We start from the raw sequence: 12,595 nt of genomic DNA on the forward strand, positions 1-12,595 counted from the left end.
CTATACTCTTTTGAAATTCCGGATACGTTTTCCCTCGAGCCAACGTCACAAGTTCTTCAATTTCTTCTCATGTAATTGCAAATACTTTTTCCTTTTGTAAAACATGAAGGTAAAATTTTCGCATTTTATCAAAAGAATCAAAAGCAGTGCGGGATCCATATAAATCATAAATGACACGAAAGGTTCGTTTTAGTGATCTATTTGGATCTTTGTACGGTAAAAAGTCAATTTTATCATAAAATAAATGAAATACCACTAACATATCTTGACAAGGACTTAATTTAATATCTGTTGTAAAACTTCCCATCTGGTTTTCGGAATTAAGAATCATTTCACATTCAGCTTGCGACTGAATGTTGGGTATAAGATATAAATTACATTCGTCGCCATCAAAATCAGCAATCATTTGTTCAACAATTTCTAGAGGAATACCAAAACAATCATATTCCCATATGCGGGCTACCTTTAAAGCAACAAAATTTTCTGGTTGTAAAGAAGGCATACGATTTAAAACGATCCATTTACCAAGGACCTGAAACGACTTTTGAATACGTTCTGGTAAAACAATTTCATTAGGTTTCAAAGAAGAATCTGGAACAATCATAGCTCGCATGGAAAGTACACATCGTTTACCAAACGCAATTTGACGAAAAAATGTATTTTTACCACCTGAACGTTTAAAAAGACTACCATGATTTAAAGGTGCTTCTTGAAGTTGTTTATAGAAAACATTTGATTTGGATGATGGTTGAACTTGTTTTGTTTTTTTGTCATGGGAGTTCCAGTAACAAATTTCATAGCTTTCTCATAAATTAATGTAGTTTCCACTTGCCAGTAAATTGGATCAGGTAATACTAAAAATTCTTGGTTTGTTTGAATCTTCATCTTAGCAATTGATCTCTTGAGATTGGGTAAAGCAAATTCGTAACCCGGAGTTGGAATAGCCACAAATTCCACTTGATAACAAGTTGTTGGTTTATAATAAAATTGTTGACAGCACAAGGTGAAGTGACAAACATTTTGTTTTTTTGCATATGGTTCTGGAAAGAGTCCATCGAAAGACAGCGGTTCTAGACATTTGGAACAGGTATTACGTTTTTCGTGCGAATTGCGCCAAGCTTTTAATATACAGAGAATATATATAGAGCTTAATATACAGAGAAGTTGCTCAGGAGTGAATCGAAGAGAACAATCTTCAAACTTTAAAAGAGAGATGTTGTAACTAGTCACTGACATGATGTTTGATGTTTTTCTTCAAAAAAGAAATTACTTTTTACTTTAAATTTTCATGTCTTAATCTTTTATAAAAAAAAAAAAAAAAAAAAAAAAAAAAAAAAAAAAAAATGTCAACACGTTTTATTTTGAAGTGGAAATCTATTTTTAGAAACCCAAGGTTCGAAAAGTTTAGACATCAAATTAAATATAAAAAAGGAAAGGTGTTTTTTTTTTTTTTCCTTAGATACATAGTATTAACGTTGTCAAAAGAACTACAGCTGGAATTTCTGTTAAGCACAAACATATACATGGAAATGTGTTTTTCAACGACTCTTCAATTGAATCAATTGATTTATACACCAAAGTTCCACCAGCATCTAAACTTTGACTATACAATTTGGATAAATGTTTATACTCATCAAAATAATTCCATGGAATAACAGGAGTACCCTTTTGTGTAGTTGCTAAGTAAGGTTGACCATTTTCGTCCTTTAATAAAAATGGTTTTTGTTGTTTTAACAAGTAATATTCGTTTCCTTCACAATCTATTGGGTAACGTTCTTTTCCATTAGCATATTTTGCAATTACTTCATTGTTCTTAAACATTAAAATAATGGACTTCTTTCTTTGCAAAGGATACTTTTCATTTCGATTAAGATCTTTTGCATAGTAATAATTTCCAAATCTGTCTTTCGCAAAAGGATTTTCATAGTTTGGATAAATTTCTCCTTTTTTCCGATGAATAGCATATCTTTCATCTCCATTTTCACTCTTGAAAAAGATTGGTTTCTTTTTTCAATATTTGTAATATTCACTTCCACGTCGTTTAGGATACATTTCCATTATTTTATTATCTTCCTTTTTTTCATTAATTATGTTTCTTCTGTGGCATGTTTTACCAGTAAGTACTGATGATTTTTGTTTCCGTGTGTTACATAATCCATCGTAATCCAATTCCACTCAGAATTTACCAGTAGAGCATAGAAATAGATGAGATGCAGACACGTTATATCAAAATGAAGTGAACCTTTTTTATAAAATTGAGCAGCTATATTTTCAATTTTATCAAATACTTGATCTCGATCCTGAACGAAAGGAAATTCTTCATAATTAATTTCCATAGTATTAAACAATTGCTGTTCGGCCCAAAAATACAATTGTCCATATTGAGGTATATTATTTAAAATGTGACGAATATGAGCTATAGCTTGCCGTTGAAAATCTTGAACAAGTCTAGATGTCACTTCATTAAAAGATTTTAAAGCATTATTAGGTACCCAATACTTAACGAGATTAGGATTTTGTCTGATAATATGCTGAATAACTCGATCAATAGGTAACTTTACGTTTTTCAAGATTTGCATATCATAATATTCCACAGACATATTTAATGGTAATTCTTGTCTTTCTTAAGATTTTTTATCACGATATTATCATAATAAATAACACTTCTTTGATGCTGTGGTATATCTGTTGATTCATCCCCAAGTTTTAAATGTTTTGTTTTGGAACAATTGTCATTTTCCTCCTCGTCTTCATGCTTTCGTTTTAGGGAAAAATCCAATTCAGCATATTCAAACTGAATTGGTTCTATAATATCCGAAGAAGACAGAATACTATTTCCAATTGAAAATGAATTGAAATCCATTTCGCTACGTTTCAGATGGCCAAACTCTTCATTAAAACGCATAATTAATTCCGTTTCGTGGATCGAGGTATCACGTATAGTTTTCAAAAATTGTCTAATGGCTGATTTCAGTTCATTAAATGTAGTTACTGAGCCAGGAATGATTTGCACATCGGCATACTGCTTGAATTGTGTAAAAATATCTGTTGAAGATAAAAATTCTTCTTTAAATTCCAGTAAAACTTCAGGTTCAGGACGATAATGGATTGTGCCATCCTCCATTTTAATACAGTGTGAAAGATGAAGATAAATCATTAAAAAGAAACCTTTATATGAATCCTCGATTACTGAATCATTAGTTTCTAATAAATATTTATCTTGCATAACTTGTTCTGATGTTTTTGACGGTGCATCTTTAGTAAACACTGCGTCAAATGGAATAGCTACTACTCTATCATTAAAAGCTTGAGTTGCCGTACACACTGGAAATGTATTGGTAGAAGCCATAAGTTTAGCACTGGGAATAGCTCCTACATTTTGCTCGTATAAATTACGGAAACTGGTAGTAGAATTCCCTGTTATTTCTTTAACAAGGTTTTCGTTCAATTTTCCTGACATCTCTTCTACGGTAACAACACGACAACAAAATAATGAAGATGGCTAATCCTTGACCACTAGTCGTTTGCAAGTTAACTGCACGAATACCATGACAATAGCCTCCAAATACCTTGGATATCATTTGGAAGAATTTACTTTTTCCATTTCGTGTATTTCCTTTAAAAATAAAAAATTTGCGAGCATAATTAGTCGCAATTAAAAGACTTGCCAATACATCTAAAAGGTACATGAATAAATCATAATCAAAAGATGTATATTTACACATGTGTACATAAAACTGAAGCATACTTTCAATTAGAGGATTTTTTTCATTGTAGCAATTGAATTCACGCATTTTTTCTCGAAGAGTTTCCAGTAAGTCATCAGTAAGGTCAAGAAATAAACTTTTTAGATATTGTCGAAAAAATTTTCGATCTGTTAATAAATGATATGTAGCAATTAAATCACGATCATGACGAAATTTTATCAGCTCGTGTCGATTAAAATTAACTCCAAGACGTCTATCTGACATGTAAAATTCTGGGACGGTCGCTCCCACATGACCTGTCAACAGATCGAGGATACCATCATTTGTTCGAATATGCCATTTATGTCGATCCATTTGTATAACTTTACGGTCAATGTTTGTTTTGCTAAGAATAGACGAGACCACATAATTAATGTTAACCTGTTTCATAATTTCCGCAAATGGAGATATATCTTTTGCTTTGTCTGCAAACTGAGTACGAGCAAATGTTTGAATTGTAGACCAAATGGTATTAATAAGGTTTAGAATTTCTGACTGATGTGCAACTTCTTGCCAGTACTCGTGGTTAATATTCCACATATAACGTTGTGTTTTCTTGCATGAATTTCGCATAGTAATGACTAGGATTGGAAAATACCTTTCTTGAATTCGATGAATTTGTTCTACTAGTTGATCTCCAGATACAGAGTATAAAATAATACCTTTCATTTGTTTGATAATGGCTTCAAGTTTCTCTTTAAAACCGTAAACTTTAGGATCTATATTGGAACCGCAAAACAGGATAGTGTCCAGAGTAAAATCTTGGGATATAATATCCATAATTTTACTATCAATTCGTTCTGTAGAATCTATTAATTCATGAGATTCCAATAAGGTACGCAAATGTGAAGTTAAAGTATTGGATGACATTTGTAGATGTTGACACAATGCACAAAATACAGGTAAAAAATAATAACCATTGTTGTATTGCATAATTGTACGAAGAGGATTTGGATCTCGAAGAAAACTAGATTTGTCTAACTTGAGCGCTTGATTCACAGCTTGAAAAACATCATCTTCTGTAGCTATGGAACTTTGACTTTCCCGATACCATCGTTTAAGAGCCTGGTTATTAGATTCAAAGTCCGAAATCACAAAACCATTAAATTTGATAAAGTAAAATGCTCGTAACCAATGAATACCATCTGTTCCAAAATTCTTCCCTTTGTAAATATTCATGGGAGTTTTTAATTTGTACACAAAAGTAGCCACTTTTTCATCGTCGGGTCCAGCTTCTTCCTCTTTGCTAATAATTGTTGGATACGATATTCGATACAAAGGATCATATGGTGTAGCAATTGGCATCATATATTCAAAAATATTTGTTTGAACTTCTGTTGGTTGTAGATGGAGAAGTTTACGAAAATATGACTTTGTATTATCCTTTCGACGTTTAAATTTACTTTGAATTCCTGTAAATCGCATATTGAAAGCATTTGAATTAGTCAAATCTAAACGTAATGTTGTGTTCGTCAATATAAATAATTCGAATGGGTTCGTATTTATTGGTATTGGGCTTCGATGAATTGACAAGAGTTGCATTCGATAAAACATCCAATTGAAAAATAAAATTAGGTATTTCGTAATAGAATCGTGGTTGAAACTGACCACATAATCGAATATAATCATCATGAGCGATAGATACTTCTAGTAAATGGACATGAATACCACCTCCTGGACGAACTGCCACGATGATAGTGAAATGTTTAAGTGATAAAAAGTAAAATTTTAACGTTGAAATAATAACGGATTCTACATAATCATTTATAATTGATGAACTGAGAGATTCATCTGATTTTGCTGTTACATCAATATCTAGGATTAGTGAATGATAGGGCGTCGTAGAGCAAAGATCCATCGTTAAAAAAACATTTTCCGAAGAAGTTCGAGTATAAAATCGAGAAAATTGTGCGTAGTCTTTTCGTTTACAGTAAAAGATTCCTCCTGACATCTTGTAGAGAAGAAATACGTCGTTGGGTGCATCTCCAATTGAATTAATTTTTGTTAAATAATTAGGGTATTGAGACATGGCCATTAAACTTGATTACAGAAAAATAATGTAAATAATTTTGACGGAATATTTTATAAAGGTAAACGCAAGATAAAATTTTTATATAATTAAAAAAAAAAAAAACTCTTCCTTTTCTTTTTTAATTTGATGTCATTTTTAAAATCGAGGTAAAAATAGTAGACATCAAAATATAGAACAAAAAGGAAGAGTTTTTTTTTTTTTTTTTTACCGATTATTTACTTTTCATAATTATGCTAATGCATAGCAGAAATAATGAAATGGCTAAAGAGCCTACTATTGAAAGTAAAATTTTAGTCCAGTTAAACAATCGTTCATCAGTAGCAGATGGATTTCCTAAATTTTTTGTAATTTTTTTCTTAATATTAATTTTTTTGTCTCCCTTTCGAGCGTCTTGAAGAAATGTTATAATATAAGGTATATATTCATACCTGGAAATTCGCTTTGACTTTATATTTGTTACATAATCTGAATTGTTTTCATCAGAGCGATACAAGTGTCCTACTGTATCTTCTTTTTTAATTATAGGATCTTGTATAAATTTAGGAATCCAAGGTCTATTATTTAAATTTGGAACAATAATTAATTGATCACATGTAATTGGGTATCCGTTCACAAATACTTCTTCTTCTGTTTCATCCTCTATTTTTTCTATATATTCGTTATTATATCTATCAACTGGATAAAAATATTCACCAAATTTATTTTTGGCATACCGTTCAATTATTAATTGAGTTCTATTTTTATCAGGATGAATAATTTCAGGATATTTTTCATTATTATGTTTGTCTTTGGCATATCGTAAACGCCCTGGTGTAAATATTAAAATGTCGTAGGATCCTTTCTCATTTACAATGTATTGCTCATTTCCATCCTTATCAATAGGAAATATCATATTCCCAGTATTATCAAGTGCATAATAGGGAGTACCATTACCTCTAATAGCAACCTGACCATTAGGTGGATAATATTCTCCATTAGCATTTTTTGCATATACTTCATCATTAAGGTTATTCTTACCAAATATGAACTTTCCAGTATTGGGATCTATTAACTTGTACAATTCATTTCCTCTTGAATCTTTCGGATAGATTGGATCACCTTGTGAATTTATTGGATATTGTAGTATTTCCTTAACCTCTTCCGGGTTACCCAAATTATTTAGAAAAAGTTTTTTTCCATCTTTTATCGGATAAATGTTATCTCCGTCTCTATTTTTAGCATAGTACAATTTACCATTTTCATCTCGAGCAAATATTTGATTACCTAATTGGTCTATAGGATATATTTCATCTCCAGCCTTGTTTTGAGCGTATATTTGTTTACCATTAATTTCTATAAAAACAGAATTGCCATTTATTTTCCCATAATATTCTTCATATTCATGTTCTCCATCATGAACAAACAAAATTTTTTTACCATAATATGGTGTCCCATCGCTTCTTTTAGCATAAAGATTAGCTGGGTCAGTAGTATTTATATATACATCATTTAAATTATTATCTTTTATATATATTTCATCTCCATCATCATTTTTAATGTAATACTGGCCAATAGACATTATGTTTCCTTTCTTATTCTAGATTACTGATCAAAATAGATTCTTGGATAATATTCATTGTTATTCTGATCCTTTGCATAAAAGTTACCATTTTTTGGAGTACGAGCAGCTACATCTCTATCTCCAATACGTATATACATTTCAAACCCATTTGGTTTTCTGGGATAAACTTCATATCCGGCTGCATTTTTGGCATAATATGGATTGCTTTCAAGATTTATAGCTGGAAATTCATCTCCATTTTGGTCTTTACCATATTGTTCATTATTATTTTCGTCAATCGGATAATATTCACCTAAGGTATTATTTCGGAAATAAATATCTTTACCTTCATTGGTTTTTTCAAAAATGGGAAGTTTTCTAATTTTATCATATGGGTACTGGAATTTATCATTTGGTAACTGAATGAATAGGGGCGTTCCATCAATCGTACGAGGTACATATTCAACAGGAAGACCACTTGCATCTAGCTTTTCAGCATAATACGGCTTTTTCAGTTCATTCTTAGCAAAGTATGGTACATTATTTTCGTCTGTAGCATATGTTTGTTCTTTGGTAACGGGATTTTCAGGGTACCATTCCTTTCCTTTGCTACGAGCGTAAATTTGTTTACCACCTTCAGATGGGAAAATTGGTTGAGCGTCTTCATTAAATGCGTAAATGGGTTGATCGTTTAAAAGGGGAACAATGTCGCAACCATTGGAATCTTTAGCATAGACAGGTTCGGATTTACCTGTAACACTGGATATTTGTTTTGCAAATATAGGATTACCATCTGGATCCCTCATATAAAATTCACTCCGGTTACGTTTTATCGCATACTTTTCGTCTCCTGTTGCCAGTTTCACATATCGTTTTTCAGACTTCATTTTTTCAGGATAATATTCCTCGTACGAATTTACGTTTCGTTTCCCACGGTTTCCATTTTGGTTATTATCAGATTCATCATCATCAGAAATTGGATGTAGATTATTTCTAGGAAAAACAGGTTCCAAATCATCAATATCCATGGGATCATGCTTTTCCCTACTATTAATTTCATTTCCTTCCTCCATTCGTTCCAAATTTTCCATTTCATTTTCTGTTATTTTTGCTACTCTAAGTAGTTTTTTCTTAGGTTCTCCTGTCGTTACTTCAGCTGATAAAGTCTTATCATGTTTTCCTTTTTCCCTTCGAACCATTTTTTTTAATTATATTAGATACTTTATTTCTGAAATTTTTAAAGAAAAAGATGTTGTTTATTGTTTTATGGTTGTTACTATTTCTATATGTAAATCATCCAGTTTATAAGGCATATATGAAAATTACTTTTCAAACACTTTACCATGATTTAACACCACTTAGTTTACGAGAACAGTTCATTAATGAACAAATTAGGTCAAGAATAGAATGGATTCATTAACGTTAGGAACACTTTTGGTGGCTGGAACATATACTTCCTTCGTAATTATTTTTTGTTTAATTTTAACTCGAAGTTGGATATTTTTGGCTTTTCTCATTGTGAATGGTGTTGTATTTTTAATTATCGCCTTTGGATATATTCGTCAAGCAACCATCTTGAACACATTCGGAGAATTACTCGGAGATTTTATTGGAGGTAAAGATGTGGGTGATTGGTATTGTCGATTCCGTCAATGGTGGTTTAAATAAATTCATTCACAGACTATTTTAACTCCCCTAAAAGCAAATGGTTCAAAGTAAAAATATACTAAAAAATTTACTAATAAAAAAGATAACAACTGCTATGGATAATCAAACTTTCAAGCAATTAAAACGTGCTTATGATCAAAAGACAATTAATCAGAATGAACTTAAAGAAAGCCAGTCAAGAGTCTCACCATTCATTGCTCATAAAATTAATGAACTCTTGTCATACGATAACAAGTCAAGAAAGTTTCCTGAAATAGGTATTGATCTAACTCGGTTCACAACTGCTTTTCGGGACACTAAATATCCTAAAGAACGACTCGATGAAGTTGTTGTAACATTTTTATTGTTTATGGCCAATTTAATGAATCAAGAGAAGTGGGGACGAACATTTCTTCGACCAGGTTCTTGGGTTGGTGAATACAGTTGAGTTCAACTGTTTAAAATGGTTACTTACTGTGTGTTCACACTCATGTACAATATTCAGTGGAAAAGTGAGTACTTTCTCTTTTTAGACGAAGCTGTTGTAGATTTAATGCAGGGTAAAGCTAGTGCTATACGAGAATTCACTTCACGAATAAAGGTTCCGAATTTTACTACAACAATTTTTCCGGCAGAAAATTATTTTAACAACATTAATTATCATAACACGCAAATATTTGGTCCATATTATTGGCGTATGTTACACTGGATTGCTGAAGCATTCTCAGTCCATGAAGCTAATAATGATATACGCTTAGCTAAATCTTTGTGGCGAGAATTTGTCACTGAAACCATGTACCGAACTCTTCGATGTGGTATATGTATTCATCATTATCTTCTCACTTTAAAAACGTATAAACAACAATTGCTGGACAGTGCCGATAACGAATTTTCTAAAATATGGTACAATCTTCACAATGAAGTGAATAAAAATCTTCATAAATCTCCCTATTCCGAATCAGAATTTGAAAAAGACCGGGACTTTATGAAAGCTGCGTTAAGTCCATAATAGGAACTAATTGGACTTGGTGAAATATCGTAAGGTCTCATACGTTGAAACATGTCTACTGTAACAAGTACTCGGGCATCATGCGAAAGATTAGTATCACCAATAAAGGGTGGTCGAGGAAGTAACCACCAAACAAGTTCATAAGGAGAATTTAAAGGACCCGATGCAAGAAAAGGATATTCATGATGTCGAAATGCTTGTACAGATCGACTTGTAAAAATTCCACCGTATGATCCGAAATATCGATTAGGATGCACCAAAACGAAATTTGAAGTCTCGTCTTGCACTGAATGAGTAAAGTCTAATGTATGAAAAAATTTAATAAGCTGGTCTATATTTTCAAAATAAGGTATAGTAATATATGACATTGTGCATTTACTTTTAGCAGGCTCGATAACATTTAAATTAATTACAGAAATTCATTTATATATATTACAAAAAAAAATTCTTTTTTCCTTTATAAATTTGATGTCTACACTTTTTACTTTGGAATGGAAATCTGTAAATCTATTAGAAAATGTCAAAAGTAATTTGATGTCATAAACAAAAGGAGCTCAAGTATAGAATGAAAAGTATAGACATCTAATTATTTAGCAAAACGGAAAAAAATAACTAAGCAAGTTGACATTGCAAAATCCATGGCAAGTCTGTTTGATTTATATGAAGACCCTAATCCGCAATCCATGACTGTTAAAAATCCTGCTGAAAATCCTAACAGAAAAGACAGGTGGACAATTATTCGATATCCACGATTTGATTTATATGAAAATGACCCCGAAACAACTTATAATATTTTTGTGTATCAAAATCGGGACCGAATACTTTACTTTTTTTCCTTTGACATTGCGTGGTGTATGGGTTATGAAAATCCTCGACAGACCATCCAAACTTTAATTCCTGATAATGATAAATATTATTATTTCAATAATATTTTTATGAATAAAGAGGGAATTTATCGATTATTAAAGAAAACTCAAAGTAAAGACGAAATCCGTTTTCGAGAGTGGTTCGATAATTATTTATTACAGTGTGAAAATAATAATGTAATTGATCCTTTCTCACCATGTCCAATTTGAAAAGTGTTAATAAAACGGAGATTTGTAATAAACGCTATAACAGAAAGCTTGTATCTTGGTCCAATATTCATCAGTATTATTACTATCCGTCCTATAAACAAGAGACACATGAATGGGTTCGAGAATCTTTAATGCGATCAGTTTTAGAATCAAGTATCGTTGATGCAAAAACGGAAATGGGTTCTGTGCAAAATCTTTTACAGAAATGTAAAGAAGCAAAAGTAACTGTGGTTTTTGGCAACTTGGGTAGACAACCTACTCTATTATCGTATTACTTGGACTTGTGCTTTGGACCCAATGAAAGTGTCCACATTCTAATTGACGAACAAGACGATTGGTCTTCAACTAGATTAGACCCATCTTATGAATGCGATGGAACACATTGCAATGTATTAATATGGTTAGAACCAAACTTTGGTGAATCAATAGTAAAACCTGTTTACGCCGATCGCTTAATTGTGTTTACGAGTCATTTACATTTAAATTTGACAAAATGTCGTCTCTTAACTTTTCACATTGGCGATGTATATTGCAATCCTTCCATCATTTATAACAAAATGAAACCATGGATAGAAGATAGTTCTGAAATAGATTGCGAAGACATTGTCATTTATCCTAAAATTTTTCTAACCCAGGACTTGTGGCAAGATATGGATACGGAATCCAATATTGTCATCGATGTAACAAGATGCTGGAATGTTCATGAATGTTACCTGGGTGTATTAAACTCTTTAGAAGTAATTCGCAAATATACACCAAAAAGTTGGCGAGTTTTAATAACTAAAGAAATGAAAGAATCTCTATTACTCAATCTTGAAATTATTTCTAAGAAAGTAAGTATACTACAAAAACATCATTCATCAGTAACGAATCAATTCATCCCTCTTCACCTTCATTGCTTAAAACAATTTACCTTCTCGATCCGTGTTTTCAACTTGGCTTGATATCGAAACCATCTTCGGAAAAAAACATATTTAAAGCTTAATACTAAAAAAAAAAAAAAAAAAATTGAATGTCTACTGTTTTTTACTTTGGAATGGAGAAACTCAAAAAGTGTAGACATCAAATTAATAAATAAAAAGGAGTTTTTTTTTTTTTTTTTGTGTACATTTTTTAAGAGAACATTTTGCACAAAATCTTCCACCGCTATCAAATGAAAGTCCATCTTAATTTTTAGATAAGCTGGTCCAACAAAATTAATTTTGTTTTTCATCGTTGTTGAGGAAGAAATTCCATACTTTTTCTTTAGTCGCAATAAACATATATCATCAGATACACAACCAGCAATAGGTCCTAATCGCATTTTATCCTTTCGAGTAAAAATTGTGAAGTATTCCACAACAACATGATGCTTACGAAAATGTTGAATAAATTGTATTAGAGACCAGGATCTCAGACCCAATGTCAATCTCAAATCTTTTTGCAAATCAAAAGATGTAGTACTCATAACAAGGATAATATATTTAATAGGATGACCAATTTTTCGATTAAATATTTCAACGTTACGCCATTGTGGAAATGTGTTTTCCATTTTTCTCCTTTCCT

This window comes from Stegodyphus dumicola, chromosome 11, assembly GCF_044657685.1.
Source record: "Stegodyphus dumicola isolate Sdum_Otavi_A_Nest chromosome 11, ASM4465768v1".
NCBI lineage: Eukaryota > Metazoa > Arthropoda > Arachnida > Araneae > Eresidae > Stegodyphus > Stegodyphus dumicola.